Consider the following 21,286-nt stretch of genomic DNA (forward strand, 5'->3'; position numbering starts at 1 on the left):
AGTCTATCCACGCATCAAATTGGCTACCCAGATGAGACGAGCTCTGCCTGACTGCAGGATTGGCTGAGGGGCAGACATCCTATGATGTGCCCCGGGATTTTCCTGGAGGAACTCCACTCCTTGGCCGCTCACTGCGGGGGCAGACAACGACCATCTAATATGGTGGAGAAACGGTATGTTTTGGGTATAGGGAAGACTGTAAGTCATATATGTGTGGCCAGGGCTGCTGATAAGCCACACAGAGACATCTGGTGCACAGCATAGTCCCTGATTTGGTTCAAGTTAAAGGCTTGTAAGCAACCGGCAAAAAGGGAGCCGGCTGAGAGGATTTGCTGGCCGATAGAGCAGCCCACTAGCAAACCTGGGGGTGGATCGAGTGAATCCAGAGGGAGACTATTTTGAATTGCTGCTATCACCTGTGTTTGTGTGAGTGTGTATATATGAGACGCAGACTGGATAGTCTGGATCTGCGAAACGAGTGCGGAGTCTTTCTAACCATGGTTCTGTATCCCTGCAAGGGGACCAGCTGGTGAAGAGATGAAGCAAGTGGTTTAATAAAGTTGGAATTAATGCTTGGTTATGGTTGGGAATTATTTGCTTTGGTATATTAGTGTTATGTATTGGAATTTATGTTGTAATATTTTGCTGTGGCTTTAATAAGTGTTTGTCGTGCTGCGATAAGTGCTTGCTGTGTGTTGTATAAATTGTTGTGTAGTTAAATTAGATTAGAGTCTGATTTTATCAAACTTTGTCACTGTGGATAAAAAGGAATAAAAATCTTTCAACCCCTCAGGGGCTCTATAACAGGAGTATAGGTAAAACTCCATACCATGTTTATAGAATACAGGCAGAGCAAGCATTGAGCCTTTAGGAAGCACTCCTTTGCTTTGGACTCCCTTGTTTTGTGTGCACGTGTTTAAAAGTGACCAAGGAACCAAAGCCATGGCACCATGTATGGGTTTTAGCACAGTGTAGATTCTGTCAAGCTCAGTGGTATATTTTGTCTGTGATTTTGCAAGCGCCCTGGCTGTATTATAAGTGTGCAAAAAAATCTGAAGTGTATGTTTTGAAATCTTTTTGTATAAAAGGAAAAAGGCAACCTCAAAATCTGATAATACATATAAAAGATAGAAGAAGAATAGTAAAAACTCATTGGGATATAACTTTACAGAGAAAAGGCTCACTGGCAACATTATATACAGACCTTTCTTTCTATTTCTCCCTCCCCCTTAGTAGCTTGACTTTGAGTGAAGAGGATTCTGTTGATGAGGATCTTGACCTTTCCTCCCTTTTTCTCTCTCCCTTGTTGTAGCTTGACTTTGAGTGAAAAGTAATGAGATGTGTGCCTAATGCCAAAAATACTCCTTTGCCCTGAATGTAAAAACAATCACTGCAAGGCTTGGACACTGTGTGAGTGTGCTGCTTGCCAGAGAAGGTGGTATTGTGTTTCTACCTTAAGAGCAAAGTGGTGTCTGGCACGTAAGGATTCTGAGATTGAGGCTCGACTTAGAATAGCTAGAATAAAAAGCGGGGACCTTAACAAAAGAGACGAGCTTACTATTGTGACAGAGTGGTCAGAAGAGATTGTTACTGCTTTAGTGTGTGGAAAGAGTCATCTAATTCCCAAAACTTGGTCAGTGCGTGAGGAAGACTGGGAAAAGACAGTGAAGAAGTGTGAAAAGAGGTTTGCGTGGAAATGGAATAAAACCAAGACAAGAAAGTAGATAGGATGGGGACCTAAAGAAATTCCTAGAGCAAGCCCACTTGGCTGTGTTTTGGCACATTGGAAGGAAATTGCAGGGACTGGAGGTACAGAAAATAAGAGAACTCTCATCAAATATTGCAGCCAGTGGTGGCCTCTGTATAAATTGGAAGATGGAGAAAAGTGGCCACCTAATGGGACTTTAGATTATAACACTTTATTGCAGTTAATGTTGTTTTTAAGATGAGAAGGCAAATGGAATGAAGTTTCTTATGCAGATATGTTTTTCTCTCTCCGAAATCACCCAGAATGGCAGAGAGATTGTGGGATCAGACATCCCACTGACCCTATGGTGTTAGCCCTTGAAAAAGAGAATAAGAATAGCAGAGGGAAAATTAGGCAGTGCTGTTCAGCGTGCAGTATAGGTCAGAGGTGCACCAAATCAGACAAGGTTTATCAGGAAATGTAGGAACAAGACTTAACAGATTTGCTTAAGCCTCCCCCTCGGAGACAGGAGGAAGATGTGGACTCGGAAGGAACACCAACTCCAACTCCCTCTTGCCCGGATAGTCCCATCTCATCTCGGACCAGGAAACAGGTGCTACAAGCATCCCTAAGGGAAACAGTGGGACCAGGAGGAGAAACAATGCTAGTTAAAGTACCTTTTTCTACAATTGGCCTGGGTGCGTGGGAAAAAGTTGCCAAAAATTACCGAAGTGATCTGATAGGTGCTGCTAAATGCTTGCAATTTATAATAAAACAACATAATCCAGATTGGAGTGATATGCATCTGTTATTGGATGCACTGACAGAAACAAAGAAACAGCTAGTTTTAAAAACAGCAGGGGATTTGGTAGAGGATTATTATAAAACACAATAGGATGTAAAAGACTATTTCCCAATTCAAGACCCACATTGGGATCCAAACAGTTCAGCAGAAAGGCAAAAACTATAAGACTACCAAAACTGGATAGCAAAGGGGATGGAGAGAGCCATTCTCAAAACTATAAATTGGTCGGCCTTATATGCTGTCGCTGTTGAGCAGCTTGCAGAGTAATGAAGGCACCAGTTCTCAGTGGCAAGAAGGAATGACCTTTATTGTTTTGATTTCATCATATATTTAGAGTATTCAAAAGTCACCCAGATTGGTCAGTCAGAAGCCTTCCCCCAGGCCTGATTGGCCAGGCCTGCACCGTCCAAGTACTGGGACACTGTTCCAATGACATCCAAACTTTATATTTATTTACAAAACACAAGAAAATTCTCATGGGAAAAACCTGTGCTAGCCACAGCATGCAGTTAAGAAGAGTCCTTCCGAGTCACCATCTGAGTTTCTGGATTGCCTGACGGATGCAATGCGGCATTATACATCACTGAATCCTGGGTCTGAGGTAGGAATGCAGCAAATAGTAAACTTGTTTTTAGGACAATCTACAGGGGATATCAGACGCAAACTTCAGAAGCTTTGAGGGATGGATGGGAGGAACTTGGAGATCCTATTAGATCAGGCATGGAGAGTATTCAGCAATCGAGAAGAGGGTTACAAGCAAGGGATGAGAAAATTAGTAGCGATGGTAGGAGAAGAAGGAAGAGGAAAACATGGGCAAGGACCACCCAGACAGGGCGCACCCCAGTTCGGTAAAGATCAATGTGCAAATTTCAAAAAATTTGGTCATTGGAAGAACCAATGCTCAGAAAAAAAGCAAGATAACCGGCAAGAAAGAAGAGGCTGGGAAGGGGTCGTCGCACACATGAAAGAAGACTGAAGAAGACCGGAGGACTCCACCCTAGCGGATCCACTGGTTATAATGAAGCTAGGAGAAAAAGAAAAAGAAGTAGAGTTTCTGGTAGACACGGGGGCAACATAATTGGTTTTAAATAAAGCTTTAATGCCGGTGGGAGATGATTACATTATGGTTCAAGGGGCAACTGGCCAATCTGAAAAAAGATATTTTTGTAAACCTTTAAAGTTTAAACTTGAGAAGCAATGGGGTATTCACAAGTTTTTGTACATGCCCAAATCTCCAAAAGCCCTTTTGAGAAGAGACCTGTTGGAGCAATTACAAGCAACCATTACGTTCAAAAATTGGGAAATTACTCTGGAGGTAAATGATTAACAGTATGTAGAAGTATTAAGCTTAATGTTAACAACCACAGAGGCTGAGGGAGAAATTAGTGAAGAAATTATGAACCAAGTATTCCCTGGGGTATGGGCAACAAGCATGCCTGGGAGAGCTAAAAATGCACCCCCAATACAGATCAGGCTCAAGGAAGGGAAACAACCAGTTAGGGTCAAAGAATACCACCTTAAGAAGTAGGACAAAGGGAATCAGCTCTGTGATCAAAACATTTTTGCAGCTAGGACTATTGAGAGAGGGCAAATCTGATTTTAACACTCCCATTTTACCGGTCCACAAGCCTGATGGGTCATATTGGGTGGTACAGGATTTACAGGCGGTTTATAAGATAATCGAGGATCTCCATCCTGTAGTGTCAAACACCTACACTTTATTAACTGAGTTAACACCTGAACTAACCTGGTTTACTGTCTTAGATTTGAAAGATGCCTTCTTTTGCCTCCCTCTCCACGAAGCCAGCCAGATAATATTTGCATTTGAATGGGAAAATCCCAAAAGCGGATGCAAAACTCAACTCAGTTGGACGGTGTTGCCTCAACGATTCAAGAACAGTCCCACCCTATTCGGAAGCAAACTTGCAAAAGACATGTAATCCTGGGAAGCCCCTTCTGAAGAAGGGAAGCTATTGCAGTACATAGATGACATCCTAATAGCTACCCAGACAGAAGAAGCCTGCGTAGTTTGGACAGTAAGTCTACTAAATTTCTTGGGGCTCCAAGGGTACAGGATGTCTAAGAAAAAGGCCCATGTAGTACAACCAAAGGTAATCTTTTGGGGCTATGAAATCAGTGCTGGGCAGCGAACTCTGGGACAGAATCAGAAAGAGGCAATCTGCCAAACCCCGAGACCCCAAACTATAAAGGGGCTACAGACTTTCCTGGGGATGACAGGATGGTGTAGACTCTGGATTTGCAGTTATGGGGTACTCATGAAACATTTGTATGAGCTCATTACAAAGGAAAACAGAGACCTTCCATGGACAAAGGAGGCTATGAGGGACTTCAAACAGCTAAAGAATGCCCTCATGTCAGCTCCAGCTCTCAGACTTCCAGACGTGAGTAAACCATTCTTTCTGTTTTCTCATGAGAAACAAGGGATTGTCCTGGGAATACTAGCACAAGATCTGGGTCCGTATCGACGGGCAGAGTCTTATTTCTCTAAGCAACTAGACGCAGCAGCCAAAGGGTGGCAGGGGTGCCTCAGGGCCATCGCAGCAGTCGTGCTAAACATCCAAGAGGCACGCAAACTTACATTGGGCCAGAAAATGACTGTGTTGGTGTCCCACACAGTGTCTGCAGTGCTGGAAATGAAAGGCGGACATTGGCTCTCCCCACAGAGGTTCCTGAAATACCAAGCCCTCATGGTGGAACAGGACGATGTGGAAATAGTGGTCACTAACATTGTCAACCCAGCTTCTTTCCTCAGTGGAAACAACGGGGAGCAGGTACACCACGACTGCCTGGAAACTATTGAAGCCACATATTCCAGTCATCCAGATCTGAAGGATGCACCTTGGGACGATGCAGAGACCTGGTTTACTGATGGGAGCAGCTACGTCATCAGTGGAAAGCAACATGCAGGGTATGCAGTCACCACCAGCAAAAAGGTAATAGAATCTGGACCCCTACCAATAAACACTTCTGCCCAGAAAGCTGAAATAATTGCTTTAACCCGTGCTTTGGAAATAGCAAAAGGAAAAAAGGTAAACATTTATACAGACTCAAAGTATGCATTTGAAGTTGTACATGCACACGGGGCCATTTGGAAGAAAAGAGGGCTGTTGAATTTGCAAGGAAAAAACATTAAACATGCACAAGAGATATTCTGACTGCTGGAAGCAGTCCAGCTACCCGAAAAAGTAGCAATCATGCACATTAAGGCACACCAGAAAGTGAGCTCAGAATTGGAGGAAGGAAATGATCTGGCAGACAGAGAGGTAAAAGAAGCCACAAAAGGTGAGGTGACAACTGAAGGGGCTTTAATTCCAGATGGCCAAATCTCCCTAGAAGGTAAGCCAACCTATAATAAAGAAGACAGAAATCTAATTGAGGATCAGGATGGGTCATACAATAAAGAGGGTTGGGCTATTACTGCACAAGGGAGGTTGGTCGTTCCCTCTCATTTAGTATGGGCACTGGTATGGGAAGAACACCAAAAGACACATTGGGGAATAGATGCCTTACATAAATATCTAATTGAAAAGATTATCGCTAGGAATTTATATGCTACCATCACATAAGTAACCCAACAGTGTGACCTTTGCCTCCAAACTAACCCCAAAAATATCCCCAAACCAAAATTGGGTTAAATTGGAAAGGGGAATGGGCCTGGACAGCAGTGGCAAATTGATTTTTTGGAACTCCCAAGAAAAGGGGGATATCAATATTTGCTGGTATTACCAGATACCTTTTCAGGGTGGCCAGAAGCCTTCCCCACCAGAACTGCCAAGGCCCGGGATGTAACCAAGGTATTGCTGCAGGAAATAATACCACACTTCGGAGTTCCAGTCACAATATCCTGAGACAGAGAACCACACTTCATTTCAAAGGTGGTACAATAAATTTGCCATTATTTGGGCATAGATTGGGAGCTTCACACTCTGTACTACACTCAATCAAGTGGTCAGGTGGAGAAAATCAACCACCTGATCAAACAGCAAATTGTAAGATTGGGGCAAGAAGCCAATTTAACATGCCGCCAATCTCTTCCACTTGCATTATTATGAATTCGGACTAAACCCAGAACCAAAGAAAAGTTAAGTCCCTTTGAAATGCTTTATGGAAGACCATACGGAGTACAGAAAGGGTTATCCACCCAAATTGGGGAGGAAACACTGACTGCCTATATGGTGGCCTTGAGCAAGCAACTCAGGAAAATCAAAAAGCATGTGGCTGGAACTCGAAGTCGAAGTTTAGACAGCCCAGTACACAATATTCAACCTGGAGATTATGTCTATGTTAAGTCTCTTGCTGTCGCTGTTGAGCCGCTAGCAGAGAAAGGACCCGGGTTCTCAGTGTGTCAAGAAAAGAGAGCTTTATTATTTTGATTCCAACTTATATAGACTTTTCAGAGGTCACCCAGATTGGTCAGCCAGAAACCTCCCCCTAGGCCTGATTGGCCAGGCCTGAACTGTCCAAATCTCGAGACACTGTTTTCATAACATCCAAACTTTATCTTTGTTTATAAAACACAGAGGAAAGTTCTCATGGGAAAGACCTGTGCTAGCCACATCTTGCAGAGAAAACTTTGGAGCCACAGTGGGAAGGACCGTTTCAGGTGCTCCTTAGCACTTTCACTGCAATCATGATCAAAGAACAGAATGCCTGGATTCATCACACTCGAATGAAGAAGGCTCCAGAGACCCCTTGGAAAGTGGCTTCTGGTGATAATGAACTGAAATTGAAATTTACCTGGGTAAAATGAGTCCAAAGGGGGGGAAAATATCATTCTTTTTGTAGTCGTGTTTGTAATGTTGAGATGTGAAGTCACCAATGAAGAGGAAGATATCTGGTCCCAAGGGGGAAGCTCAATGGCATGGGCAGAACCCTTTCTAGGATGGGGACAACTTTTACAGATACAAGTTGTGGTCTTACAAGACCAACAGGTGTACAAGAAAAATAGGTGGGGAAGCATACCTAAAGAAGGACTTCACTACCTTAATGGTAGTAAGGGACCAACCAATGTGGGATGCTGAGTATTTAACCATATGGAACATATGAAACCAACTTGGATAAGTGTAGGAAGCTGCAGCCCACAAGGAGGGCAAAAGGCAATCCAAAAACAGTTCCACTTTTGTAACAGAGATAAAGACTTGGGTCCAGCATGTTGTTACAGCTTTACACTCAGTGAGACAAAACTGATAATGTGTCTACACCATGAATTTTGGTCACCCCTTTAAATGGTCATTTGAAGTTTTGCTTCAAACCATGACAGAGCACCTGATAAGCACCACTACCCAAGCTCAAATGACTCAAGCTAACACCCAGACACAAGTTCCACCACAACAATCTAAATTTGAACCCAAAATTTATGAAATTGGCCCATATGTAGTAAGGAATACAGGCCAGCAACTATAATTATTCAATCCAGAGTGGTCTCTTAAGCATGTTGAATTACTGATGGAAATTAATATTTCTGAGATTCAACCAGCTTGCTCTCCCCTTTTAAAGACATCTTTTGAGGGCTGGACAACATGGTTACGAAAGCAAGCACCCTTCAGGGGCAGAATGCGAAGGGATTTAACTGGGGTGCTAGGAACATGATTGGGTGTTCTAAATGAGATTGATTCAGTGATATTAATGAATAAGTTGGTCACCACAACTAGTGACCTAACAAAACTGAAACAGCCCCTGCAGTCTTCCCTATAAGCATTAGGAAATGGCCAGTGGCAAGTTTCAAAAGTACTCCCAGATTTTGCAAAGGCCAACGATCAGGACCATAAACTAATAATAAACGCACTCAGTATGGTCCAGGATAATGTATCCCTAGGTCTTAATTGCATACAAGCACAATTATGGATGCAATCAGCTGCCTCCTTAATTATAAGAGAAGGAAATGAAGGTGTTTTCCCTATTGAAATTTGAAAGGCTGTTTGGGATAATGCCACTAAGCTAAAAAAGAAGATCCAATCCTGGTGGACTTTAGTAAACTTCACTTATGACCCTATTACTAACAGGGCTACAGCCTTTGTGCTTACTATACGTAATGCCACAATTTATGTAATTCACCTCGTTGCCTTAGGACTGAACCATGATGGAGCAGCGCTTTACCCTTCTGAACATAGAGTATGGGCCCAGATGGTTGATAAGAAATAGCAAACTGTAAATTTAGAATCTTGTATTACATGAGAACAACAAGGGTTTATTTGTGAGAGCAATACAATTGATGCCAAAGACATATGTCTGGATGTTGAGCAAAGCATTTGCCACTTTGGAGTTCACCTGGACACTAGTCAAAAGACAGTACTTGTATATATTGGTCAGGGCTGTGTGTGTTTAATAACTGTTTGTGTTTTTATAAAAATAGATAATGATAACATAACCATAGATGTTAAGATACATTCTAACTTTTGTCAGGGTTTGAGATAGGACATTGCCAGGAGGACGCACGAAAAGAGGGCAACCAGGCTCTGTCGCTGTTGAGCAGCTAGCAGAGTAAAGAAAGCACCAGTTCTCAGTGGCAAGAAGGAATGACCTTTATTGTTTTGATTTCATCATATATATAGAGTTTTCAAAAGTCACCCAGATTGGTCGGTCAGAAGCCTTCCCCCAGGCCTGATTGGCCAGGCCTGCACCGTCCAAGTTCTGGGACACTGTTCCAATAACATCCAAACCTTATCTTTATTTATAAAACACAAGAAGAATTCTCATGGGAAAAGCCTGTGCTAGCCACAAGGCTCCAAGCTTAAAGTCGCAAAAAAAGTGATTTAATTACCTAACAGAATTGGAGGATAAATGCAAGGCAAAAATAAACTTTTCATACATTATTTTGTTCACTCCCCCCCCTCCCTCTTATGAACTTATAGTATTCACCCCCTTTCCTCTTTTATAACCAACAAGGCTGGGTAGGGGGCAGGGTGTGGGGCATTCTCTCAGTCCACAGAGCAGGTTCATAAATCTATTCATCACTACAATTCTTCCACTACAAATACTCTTTATCTCTACTTATGTCTCTCTCTCTCGACAGTTCTCCTGCTCTCACCCCCCACCCTCTTAAGAAGCAGTCCACTCACCCCCCTTCCCTCTGTCCAAACCAGCAACACAGACAGGGGGCAGGGTGAGAGGGGTTTTCTGGTCAGTCCAATCAGAGAGAGGGGGTTCTCTACTTAGCCAGGGGTCCTTCCCACAAGAGACAGTCCTCTGGGAACTTCTGGGTCCAATCTCACGAGCAACATCCCGCCCGAATTCTGCTGCAACATGATTCTTTTTGTCCATAGGTTGCTGTGCAGACTCTCCCGAGCCAAGGCCAGGCTGCTTCCATCCCAGGAGCAAGGCCTTTCTCTCCCGAGCCAAGGCCAGGCTGCTTCCATCCCAGGAGCAAGGCCTTTCTCTCCCTTGCAAGGCCTTTGCAGTTTTAACTCTTAGATGAGACTCCCACTGGTTCACAGTCTTTTCCAGGCATCCACCTGCTCCTCTGGTGTGAGCTGTGGGTGGATTTCTGCACTCCTGTGGACTCCATGGGCTGCAGGGGGGACCTCCTGCTCCCCCATGGTCTTCACCACGGCTAGCAGAGGGTTTTCAGCTCCGGCACTGGGAGCCCCTCCTCCCTCACCTTCTTCACTGACCTTCGCGTCTCCATGCTGTTCTCCCTCACATATTTTCACCTCTACCTCCTCCTCCTCCAACTACAAAGAAGTGAAAGAAGTGTATGCCTGCTTTGTTTTGATTTTTTCTTAAATATGTTTTCACAGAGGCATAACCAGCACCTCCAATTGGCCCAAACTTGGCCGGCAGCATATCCATTACCTTCAGAGCCATCAGAGATTGGCTCTGCTGGACTTGATGTAAAAACTTCTAGAACTTTCACTCAGGACACACAGGAGCCATCTTTGTGCCACACCCCACCCCTCAGACACCTCCTTAGGCCTACTAGAACAGTTTCTGAGGGGTCCAAATTTCTCCTAGATGTTAAAAATACTTTACTGATGTTTTGGGCCAATCAAAACCACCACAATTTGTAATTTTATAAAGATCATTGCGTGTGACTTCTCATATTTAGCACCAGTTTTATCCCACCAATTGATAAAGTCTAATTATACAATGTATCACGAATTATCACCAACACCTATTGGGATGAACCTTATGTTGGTGAGACAATTAGTGAAGCATCAGGACTTGATTGACATCCTGAAGGAAGTTCAGGAAAATGGGAAGAAAACTTTAATAACCATTCATCATGATACGGAAGAAATAAACAGTCTTACAAAGAATGAGACAAGATGCAGATCATCACTGATGGGATGTACTTTTTGGATGGTCACCTACTGCAACTGGTATTTTTAATACGTTATGTCACCCCATAATTGTTTTAATAATTATGGTATCAGCCTTGTGTTATCTGTTATGTTACTTGTTTGGAATTATAGGATGTTGAAGAGATGATCCATTTTAACCGCTTTATCAAATATACATGGAAAGCATTAAGGAATGCTTATCGCAGAAGCTTGTTAGAAGAAGAATCCATTTATTAGTAAAAGAATTTACTAATTTTATAAAAAAGGGGGGACTGATTTAGGGGACTAGGAGTTAGATTATAATTTACTAGGGGCTGCTTCCTAAAACAATGTATACAGCTTGCTTAACATTTTTTGTGCTTGCCAAGCACAAAGGGAAGATGCAAAAGGAATGCAAGACCATTGATAAGGGGAAGCAACCGTGACCAGATATCCTGGTTTTGGACCCTGAAACCAACCCAAGTCAGCTTTAGGGTTTGGACTTGAGCCAGAAACTCAGGGAGTATGCGCAAGGAGGCAGGGTGACGAGTTCAACCTGAAGAAGACTCCTTACTTCATCTGAGGAAGACTTTTACTTCATCCCAGAGACCCCTGCCCACGACCACCAGGCGGCACTGCGCAGGCGCAAGCATATTTAAATGAACTTTGGACTCATAATATGAAGCAGGGATAGGTAATGAGTATGTATAGGGGCATTGTGTAACTTCATGCATATGTAACCTGTAACCCAATATAAACCAAGTGAAGTGCTGCTGGCGGCGTGCATGCTTTTGGAGGGACTTACCCCCATGTGCCCCAGCACTGAATTAAAACCTACCTACTTTACAACTTTTACGAGTTGTGGAGTCTTATCTGCGCATCAGCAGGGCATGGGGACTTCTCTTGGTCAATTCATCACCACAGTTCTTCTGCTACAAACACTGTTTCTCAGCTCACCCCCCTCCCTCCTTCCAACCAACAGCATGGTGGGGGGAGGGTAAGAGGTTTTCTCTGGTCAGTCCATCAGGGAGAGGAGTCCTCTACTTAGCCATGGGGTCCCTCCCATGGGAGACAGTCCTCTGCGAACTTCTTTGGTGTGGGTCCTAACTCACAAGCAGCAGCCCACCCAAATCTGCTTTCTCTCATGGGTCCTTGTCCACAGGGTGCAGACTTCCAAGCCGAGGCCAGGCTATTTCCATTTTGAGAGTAAGGCCTTTTTCTCTACTGGTACTCCCACTGGATCACAGCTTCCTCCAGGCATCCACCTTCTCTGGTGTGGGCACCTCCCCATGGGCTGTGGGTGGATCTCTGCACCCCCGTGGACTCCATGGGCTGCAGGGGGACCACCTGCTCCCCTCATGGTCTTCACCACAGCTGGCAGAGGATTTTCAGCTCTGGCACCTGGTGCACCTCTTCCCTCACCTTCTCCACTTGACATAACGACAAGAGGGAACTCACGGCAGTCTCAATATGAGATATAGAGTAAGCTCCATTTTATTTCACCAAACGAGAAACTTATATACTGTTACAGATGTTACTAATTATAGTTACACACGTATCTGCAGTTTGTTCTCACACATTCAGGGATCTTCCTGTTGACTCCCTTATTCTTTTCTCATAACACTTCTGACTCCCTATTCTTTCCCATGACATTCTTCCCACAGCTCAGAAACACAGTTGTGGTTCTCAGGTGTTAGTTTCTCATAACAGCTTGTTAGGATTTTTACTGAGGCCTGACTATGCTGAGGCTTTGTTCAGGCCTGTTTAGTTAACATAAATTTTGCTGGAAAACTGCGTTTTCCAACATCCACTGACCTTGGTGTCTCCATGTTGTTTTCCCCTCACATATTTTCACCTCCTCCTCCTCCTCTAGCTAAAAAGAAGTGTGTGACTACTTTGTTTTGATTTCTTCCTAAATATGTTTTCACAGAGATGTAACTAACATCTCTAATTGGCCCAGACTTGGCCAGCAGCACGTCCATCACCTTTAGAGCCATCAGAGATTGGCTCTACTGGACTTGGTGAAAAACTTCCAGAACCTTCATACAGGACACACAGGAGCCATCTTTGTGGCCCTCCCCGCCCTTCAGACACTTCTTCAAGCCTACCACAACAGCTTTTGAAGGGTTTAAATTTCTCTTAGATGCTAAAGATACCTTGCTGATATACTGGGCTAAGCAAAACCACCACACCCCTCTATCAAGTGACCCAGAAGAACCATTTTCAATGGGGCCTTGAGCAACAACAGGCCTTTGAGCAGATCAAACAGGAAATAGCTTGTGTGGTAGCTCTTGGGCCTGTTTGGACAGGACCAGCCCTTCAAAATATACTCTACACTGCAGCAGAGTAGCATTGTGTCACTTGGAGCCTCTGGCAAAGAACATCAGGAGAAACCCAAGGTGAACCATTGTGGTTTTGGAGCCAGGGTTATCAAGGATCAGTAGGCCCACTACACTCCAACTGAGAGATATTAGCAGCATATAAGGGGGTTCGAGCATTTTCGGAAGTTGTTTGGACAGAAGCGTGTCTCCTCATGCCACCGTGATTGCCCATGCTACACTGGATGTTCAAAGGATGCATCACTCAACACATCATGCCCGGATTTCTGGAAAGAAGGCAGAGATTTTGGAGCATTAATTGGAAGGGTGACCTCTGTTCAAGAATTATCAACATATAATGAGTTATTAGAAGACCAAGGAGGCCATGCTCTATTTACTGATGGATCCTGCCTTGTGGTAGGAAATCATTGGAAGTGGAAAGCTGCTGTGTGGAGTCCCACACGACAAGTTTTTGAGGCTGCTGAAGCAGAAGGCAAGTCGAGGCAATTTGCAGAAGTGAAAGCCATCCAACTAACTGTCCTAAGTTACAATATAGATGTATTTAAGTATTCTATTACTACCAGCTGGGGGCCATCAGCTGTTATCGCCTGCTAATGACTCACCCTTGATAACAGACAATGGGCCATTAAGGACCCACCACATGACTCATGGACTTATCTCATCCTATTGTGAGATGCTCCACCCAGGAGGGAGGAGCCAAGCATTCCCACCTAGATATAACCTGGCCTTAGAACTGCTTAAGTCAGCCCTGTCTACTGAGTTGCCAGAGGACAAGAGCTACCACTGGACTTTCAGCTAGAGACCAGACCTTCACAGGATCACTGCTTTGACTGAACTACTTCATTTGGACTGCTACCACCACCCCAACCGGGTGTCAGGTTGTATCTGACTTTTTCAGTGCTTTTCTTTGTATTATTTCACTTATTTTTAATTTTTCCTATTAATTTTAATCCTGCCTTGCGATCTCCCACTGGTTTGTTTTCAAACCAATACACTAACCTTCAACGATTGCTGAAGAAGAAAAGTGACCCGTACTCTGTCTCTATGCTGACTCCTGAATGGTAGCTAATGCCCTATGAAGGTGGCTGCAGCAATGGAAGAAGCCCAATTGGCAATTCAGGGATAAACCCGTCTGGGCTGCTGCATTTTGGCAGAACATTGCTGCACAGGTAGAAAAAATGGCTTTGAAGGAATCTCACGTAGATGGTCACATGCCCAAAAGCCATGTCGCAGAGGAACATCACAACCATGAACAGGTAGATAAGGCTGCCAAAATTGGAATAGCTCAGGCAGACTTAGACTGGGAGTCAAAATGTGAACTATTTACAGCCTGATGGGCCCGTGAAACATCAAGACATCTAGGATGAGATGCAACCTACAGATGGGCCTGTGATCAAGGTGTAGACCTGGCCATGGAGGCTATCACAGTGGTGATGAATGTGAAACGTGCTGCAATCAAGTGAGCCACTGTCACGGTCCAATTATGAGTGGACGCATGATGGTTCGTGCCAGCTATTATCTCGGAGTGCAAAAAGAAAGTAAGGCAAAATAATTCAACAAGTCAAGGGAGTTAAATTTCAATCCAAACAGGGACTTTATTACTTGTGCCCATAAAGCGGCTTGTGATAGAGAGAGAGACTAAAGGAAAAGAGAGGGAGAAAAGGGAGGAAAAAAAAGGGGTTTATAGCTACCACCATGGGTCCATGGATGTCTGGGGGTCCCAGTCCAGAAGGCATTCCTCTGCCTCTGTCTTTGATGTGATCTCACGGTGGGGAAGATCTTTGGAATTCAGTTATTCCAGTGCTGTCTTTTATGCTAGTCCATATACCTGGTCCCTCCTTGCGACTCACTTTTGCTCCCCCTTAATTCTTGTGGAGATATGCCAAACTCCACCTGGCAGGACACACATGCCAAGAGAGGAGTGTCTGAGGTGTGGTTGACTTTGGAGGCAAGTCCCCTCACAATAGTGGGTAGCAGGGAGTCTATGGGTCCATGGTCCCATCTTACTTCATGGATCTTTCACAATAGTGTGTGTCAGGGAGACAGGTGCAAAGCCTTCATTCCATACTAGTTTTGGCAGGTACAAAGCATTCTCTGCGCACCAGCTTAAGTCCTGCACCTGTGGTTTCTGATGAGAAATGTTGAGACAGAACTTGAGTCTTTGACCAATCCTTACAGCCATGCGAGTAATATCTCCTTGGAATAGAGGCCTGTGGCTGGGTTTTTGACATGATGAGGCCTGGTAAATTGACTATATTGGACCACTGCCATGAACACACCAAGGCAACAGTAAGATAGTCATTATGGCTAAGGTGACTACTGATTGTCTGCAAACATACACTGTAAGCCATGCCACTGCTTGAAACACCATTTTAGGCCTTGAAAGACACATTTTTAAGAGGCATGGTATCCCAGAAAGAATGGAATCAATGTGGCTCATTTTTGAAAGAACCTCATAAACTCTTAGGCAAAGAAACATGGATTGAGTGGATGTCTTACACCCACAACCTCTGGAAAGACTGATAGGTATAATGGACTGCTAAGGACTGTGTTAAGAGCATTAGGCAATGGGGCGTGGAAACACTGGAATGTAAATTTAGCAGAAGCCACTTGGTGGGTTAACACCAGAGGATCTGCTAACTGCAGTGGTCCTGCCCAAACAAAACCCCTACATAGAGTGGGAGAATATAAGGTCCCTCTACTACACACAGGGAAGTGGCTGAGGAAGATGGTGTTGATTTCTACTCCCATGGGAAAAGGCCAACTCATTCGTGGGATTGCCTTTGCTGAAGCACCTGGGTGTACTTGGTGGGTAATTGTGTTGGTTTTCTTAGCCAAGTTGTTTTTTGGTTTTTTTTTGGGGGGGGAAGGCACAAAGATGACTCCTGTGTGTTCCGTGTGAAAGTTCTGGAAATTTTCACCATGTCCAGCAGAGCAAATCTCTGATGGTTCTAAAGGTGATGGACATGCCGCTGGCCAAGCCTGGGCCAATTAGAGACATTGGTTATGCCTCTGTGATAACATGTTAAGGAAGAAATCAAAACAATGTGAGCACACACTTTTTTTTAGCCAGAGGAGGAGGAAATGAGAATATGTGAGGGAAGCAACATGGAGACACCAAGGTCAGTGGAGAAGGAGGGGGAGGAGGTACTCCAGGCACCAGAGCTGACAATCCTCCACTGGCTGTGGTGAGGACCATGGTAAAGCAGGATGTCCCCATGCAGCCCATAGGGTCCACGGGGGGTGCAGAGATCCACCTGTTGCCCGAACCGAGGAAACACAAACAACCGAAGTTATTTATGCGGTGCTTTATTGAGGGCCCTGGGGACCTGAGGACTCGCGTCCAAAGTCAGAGCCCCAGCTTGTTACAAAATCACTGAGTATATATACGTTCTCTTTCCAAATTGCTTCATCACAACGAATTTGATTTCTAGACATATCTACCTGATTTATGATTACATTGTGACTTTGTTTTTCGTTAACTGAACATTCCTTATCATCATTAATCTTCTACACCCTATTAGATAAGTCACACACTTCACTTAGCAGATCATTTAGATAAACAAAGTGTTCTATAGCTACACATTCCTCAGATAAGTCTTTCTACCTCTTCAGTATGCTCTACTAATCCTTTTGATCGCTACTGGCAACTTCGCTACACAACACGGTTTACACTCAGGCCTACTGATCCCTCCAAGCCTTAGCACGACTACTACTAAAGTCTTTATACATGGTTCTGCAACACACCCACAGCCTGTGGGGAGGTGCTGATGCCAGAGCGAGTAGATGCATGGAGGACGCTGTAATCCAGTGCGAGTCCCAGTGGAGAGAAAGGCCTTGCTCCTGAGATGGAACAGCCTGGCCCCAGAGGTCTGCACCCTGTGGATGAGGGACTCACGTTACAGCAGGTTTGGGCGGGCTGCTCCTTGTGAGATTTTGACCCATGCTGGAAAAGTTCGCAGAGGACTGTCTCCTGTGGGAAGGACCCATGGCAATGTAGAGGATGACTCCTCTCCCTGAGCAGCAGAGGAAGATCTTGATGATGGACTGACCAAATCCCCATACCCTGTCCCCCTCTGCTGCTGGTGGGGAGAAGGGAGTGAGGTAAGCAGAGAAACTGTGTCTGAAGGTGATGCCTGATTTTTTGTCCTTTCTTTTTATACCCTTTTTATACATTTTTATACCCTTTCCCTCTCCTTGTACCCTTCATAAACACTCCTTGTACCTTAGCCCTACATGTTTATAACTCTTGTAGTCGGATATTTAGCATAGTTTGGGGGTTCTCCAAGGGGGAAGATGAAACATTCATAATTATCTCAAAACTAGAGGCTCCAACTTTAGACGGAGCCTCCTCTCTGGAACATGTTTTTGTAAACTAGGCTCACTTTGGGGGGCAATAAAACTAGAATAGCGGGAGAATTACTTCATTTGTTAAGTTTCTTATTGGGGGATTTTAGGTAGATATGCTAATTTGTAAGGTCCATAAAATTGTATACGCATTTTACACGTGTGTGCTCCTCAGCGTGTTTTCCACCTTTGACGAGTGTGCACCTAGGATCCTATTAAAACCAAGGTAATACCCTTTTCCCCTATACTGCCGTGTCTGCCTCTTTTTTTACTAGCTTTTAAGGCATCAAAGGGGTTATTTTTACTTCTCATTTGCCTCCTCTGACTCTGTTAGCAATAAATCCCTTTGCAACCTTAAGTTTTAGCCTGTTGTGCCCTCAGTGCATCTTCTCCCAGTTCCTTATCTCAACTTATGACCCCTTTGTGTGTTTGCGTGTTAACTTTTTTCCCCCTCTCCTCTGCCCAGCTGTGACAGGGGAGAGCGGAGAGAGATGTCATAGGTGCCTGGCATTTGGCCAGGGTCAAACCATGACAGTAATGTGGAAGGATGGGGAGACCTGGTGTGTGCTTCAAGGAGATCTAACCTTGGGGGGAAAAATAATCTCTGTATAAATTGTATGTTGCAGGAAGTAAAGTAGCAGGAGTGACATGAACCGACGAGTGGATTTTCCAAGAAGCAAGGAGAGTGCGACAATGACCCAGGCAGGGCCGGTGTCGGTATGCTGCTTCTCCTGACCCGAACACCTCTATTGATGGAATGAAGCCCAAGTCGCAGCCTATTTTTGAACATCTGGAGGGGTGAAGGAAGTCCATGAAATGGGAAAGTAATACCTATCTGTGTAAAGATGTGGGACAGTAGTTAATGAAAATGTATGCAGCTATGTGTTGGGTGTAAAGATGGTTTAAGGATGTAGTTGAAGTTGTAAATCTTAGTAAGAAGGGATTTCAGTAATGACAAATAAAGACAAATGGAATAGTTTGAACATATATATATATATATATATATAAAATTATTTTGGATCTGAGTATGATACAAATGGTATGGAGGAAGGGGTGGAGATTGTATTGGGTGTGGCTGAGATGGAGTTCATTTTCCCCATAGCAGCCCTCACTGTGCCATGCTTTGCACTGGTGGCTTCAAAGGTGTTGATAACACACGAGTGTTTTGCCTACTGCTGAGCAGTGTTGGCACAGCATCAGTGCTGTCTCTCCAACATTCTGCCCCCCATCAGTAGGCTGGGGGTGGGCAAGATCCTGGGAGGGGACACAACTATGCCCACTGACCCAAATTGGCCAGAGGGATGTTCCATACCATATGACTTCAGCTCAGATATAAAATCTAAGTAAAGAAGGGGGAAGGGGGCATATATGTTATTTACAGCATTTGCCTTTTTGAGCAACCCCTATGTGTGCTGAAGCCCTGCTTCCTGGAAAGTGGCCGGACAGCGCTTGCTGATGGGAACTAGAGGAGAGAATTATTTTTCCTTTTCTCTTTGCTTGTTCATGTGCAAACTTTCACTTTTGCTTTAGTAAACTGCCTTATCTCAACCTGCGTGTTGTTTTTCATCTTATTTTCTCTCCCCATCCAGCTGAGAAGGGGGAGTGCTGGAGCAGCTCGGCTGGCACCTGGCATCCAGCCAAGGCCAACCCACTACAGATGCTTTCGATGCCGTCCAGGTGTCGCAGGATGAGGGTCAAAGATCACTCGGACAGATCTGATGTAGCAGTTAGTTTATTGAGTTCTAATCAGTAAATTTATTGTCCCGGTTTAGAGACAAGTTTTGGGAGAAAACGGTCTGGAATGAATGTTTCCTCTAAAGAGAAGTGTTTTAGCAATCCCTTCTTGCTTATATGAAATAATTTTTAGTGGATGAAAGTGGAAAAAAGACTGTTTATTTGATAAACAAGGTGCCCGCACAGCATGGGAGAGTATGAATAACTGTTAGATACTGAACCATCAGAACTTTACCCCCCACGCACACACACACCCCCTCAGCCACAGCAGAACAAACAAACCCAAAATGCCAGGGGAAGGGAATAAAAAACTCTTCCTAGCATGTGGCAAGAAAGGACAAAATGGCAGATGGCCTTTGTCTCAGGGAAGGAAGAAAAAAGTCCACACAACTGCTCAGGGAAGAAAAAAAAGGGAATCTGGTGAACCTCTGATGTTGGTCTACTCACTGCAGAGGGAGCTGGTGGATTTTAGAGTCTTTTCTTTCACTGCCTCGGCTTCTCCCGAGGTCCGGGGCCGGACGGAGTCGCTCCTGTGGCTCCCTGCAGGTCCGCGCCGGTCGGCTCCTGCCAATGGTATGATGTCGGACAAAAGCTAAGATGAACAGTTCCAGAAGAAACAACAGAAGCCACCGAAGAATTGCTACTGCAGTCCAAGGGAAAAAACCTTGTTGCCTAAGCTGACAAAAACCAAGCTAGCTAAAAGCAACAATGTAACCCATCCCACCACAACCCAAACACTCGGGAGTGAGAGCTCGAACCCAGCCTGTACCAGAGTTCCCCCGGCTCCCGCCCCTCCCCCAGACCCACCTTAAAGCTACAGGAACCATTTCTGGGCATAAAGCAGATTATCAGAAATAGTGTATAATCATAAAATCCCTCCAAGACATTTATGCATGTAAAATTTTTATTAAGTGCAAATGGATTGGCAGTCAACACTACACTTAATGTGAGTATGGTGCACAAAGATTATCGCATAAACTTACTATGTGTATCTTAAATGTTACATGTGTGAAGAAAAAGTGATTTAGCATCCCATTGATGCCTGGTGCCTGGTAAGGGGTCTCTCAGCCTTGAGGGGTAACCTTGAGAGGCATCCCTACTCCAGGGGAGATTACTGCCAAGCAACCAGATAGTATGGAGGGAGATTAATGGACCCTGACAGCTGCACATATTGATAGTGTCAAGTGGTTGACTCGTAGTCAGATTTTCTGCTGTGTTCCGGCAGTTTTGGCCGCTTATCAGCCCAGCCTCCAGCCAAACCGGTTTATTGGTTTTGGTGCTGAGTTCTTGCTGATAGCCTCACATAGTAGGATTACCTTTGGACAACCCTACTTGTTGAGCACCTGCCAGGACCAAAGTTCAGTTAGTTCTAACAGGAGGAGTGCATCTGTGACACCAGGTTTTTCCTAGCAAAGACCCCAAAGCTCTGAGGGTGGTAGTCAAGGGCATGGAGGCTCGGGGTGTTCTCAGTCCTGCTGCTGATGGAAAATGACAGGAGGAGAAGGGCACTGATAATGGGGGTCAATAATTGGCTGCAGAGCTTGCACTGGCAACAGGGTTTTGGGTTCTATGAGCATGGGACCCTGTTTGTGGACCAGCGTCTGCTTGGGAGAGAGGGGCTCTGCCTCACTAAGATGGGCAAAGATTTTTTACAGTAGGATAGCTGATGTCATTAAGAGGGCTTTAAACTAAAAGTGAGGGTGTCAGAGACTGAAAGTTTATAGTTCATGGCTTAAACATTGATATGAAAGACTTTTGCCCATTATGGTGAAACTATAATGAAGTTGCACCGACAAAGCCCACCCTACCCTGAATGGGCCTCCTGACTGAAACCCTGAACTGTGAGTTAAGCCACCTAAGAGAACTTGAGATAAGATAGAGTGACACTGTTATTCAATCATCTCAGGTCTGGGAAGAAACAGATAAGGCTTGGAGAGCATCTATGGGAGGGCCAAGCCTAGCAGCTGTCCTGAAAATTATCCCTGGCTGGCTTCAGGGTGGAAGCCATAGCCCACAGGCTTATCTGCTTCTAGTTTTTTAAAGATTCCCCCTCCAACCAAGGGAGGAGGATGACAGTTTTGGGTGTGTGGCGTTG

General features: G+C 44.6%; 1 long non-coding RNA gene across 3 annotated transcripts in view; it reads left to right on the plus strand.

Moving 5' to 3' along the window:
* The window catches only part of LOC146425587 (uncharacterized), a 66,966-nt gene extending 47,963 nt beyond the window's left edge, over positions 1–19,003 (plus strand). For all 3 annotated transcript variants that reach the window (XR_014846517.1, XR_014846518.1, XR_014846519.1), the window contains one exon: positions 18,084–19,003. This is a non-coding gene — a long non-coding RNA (uncharacterized LOC146425587). The remainder of the gene's footprint in view (positions 1–18,083) is intronic.
* The last annotated feature ends 2,283 nt before the right edge of the window (positions 19,004–21,286 follow it).

This window comes from Lichenostomus cassidix, chromosome W, assembly GCF_008360975.1.
Source record: "Lichenostomus cassidix isolate B80296 chromosome W, HeHo_3.0, whole genome shotgun sequence".
In the NCBI taxonomy this organism is placed as follows: Eukaryota; Metazoa; Chordata; class Aves; order Passeriformes; family Meliphagidae; genus Lichenostomus; species Lichenostomus cassidix.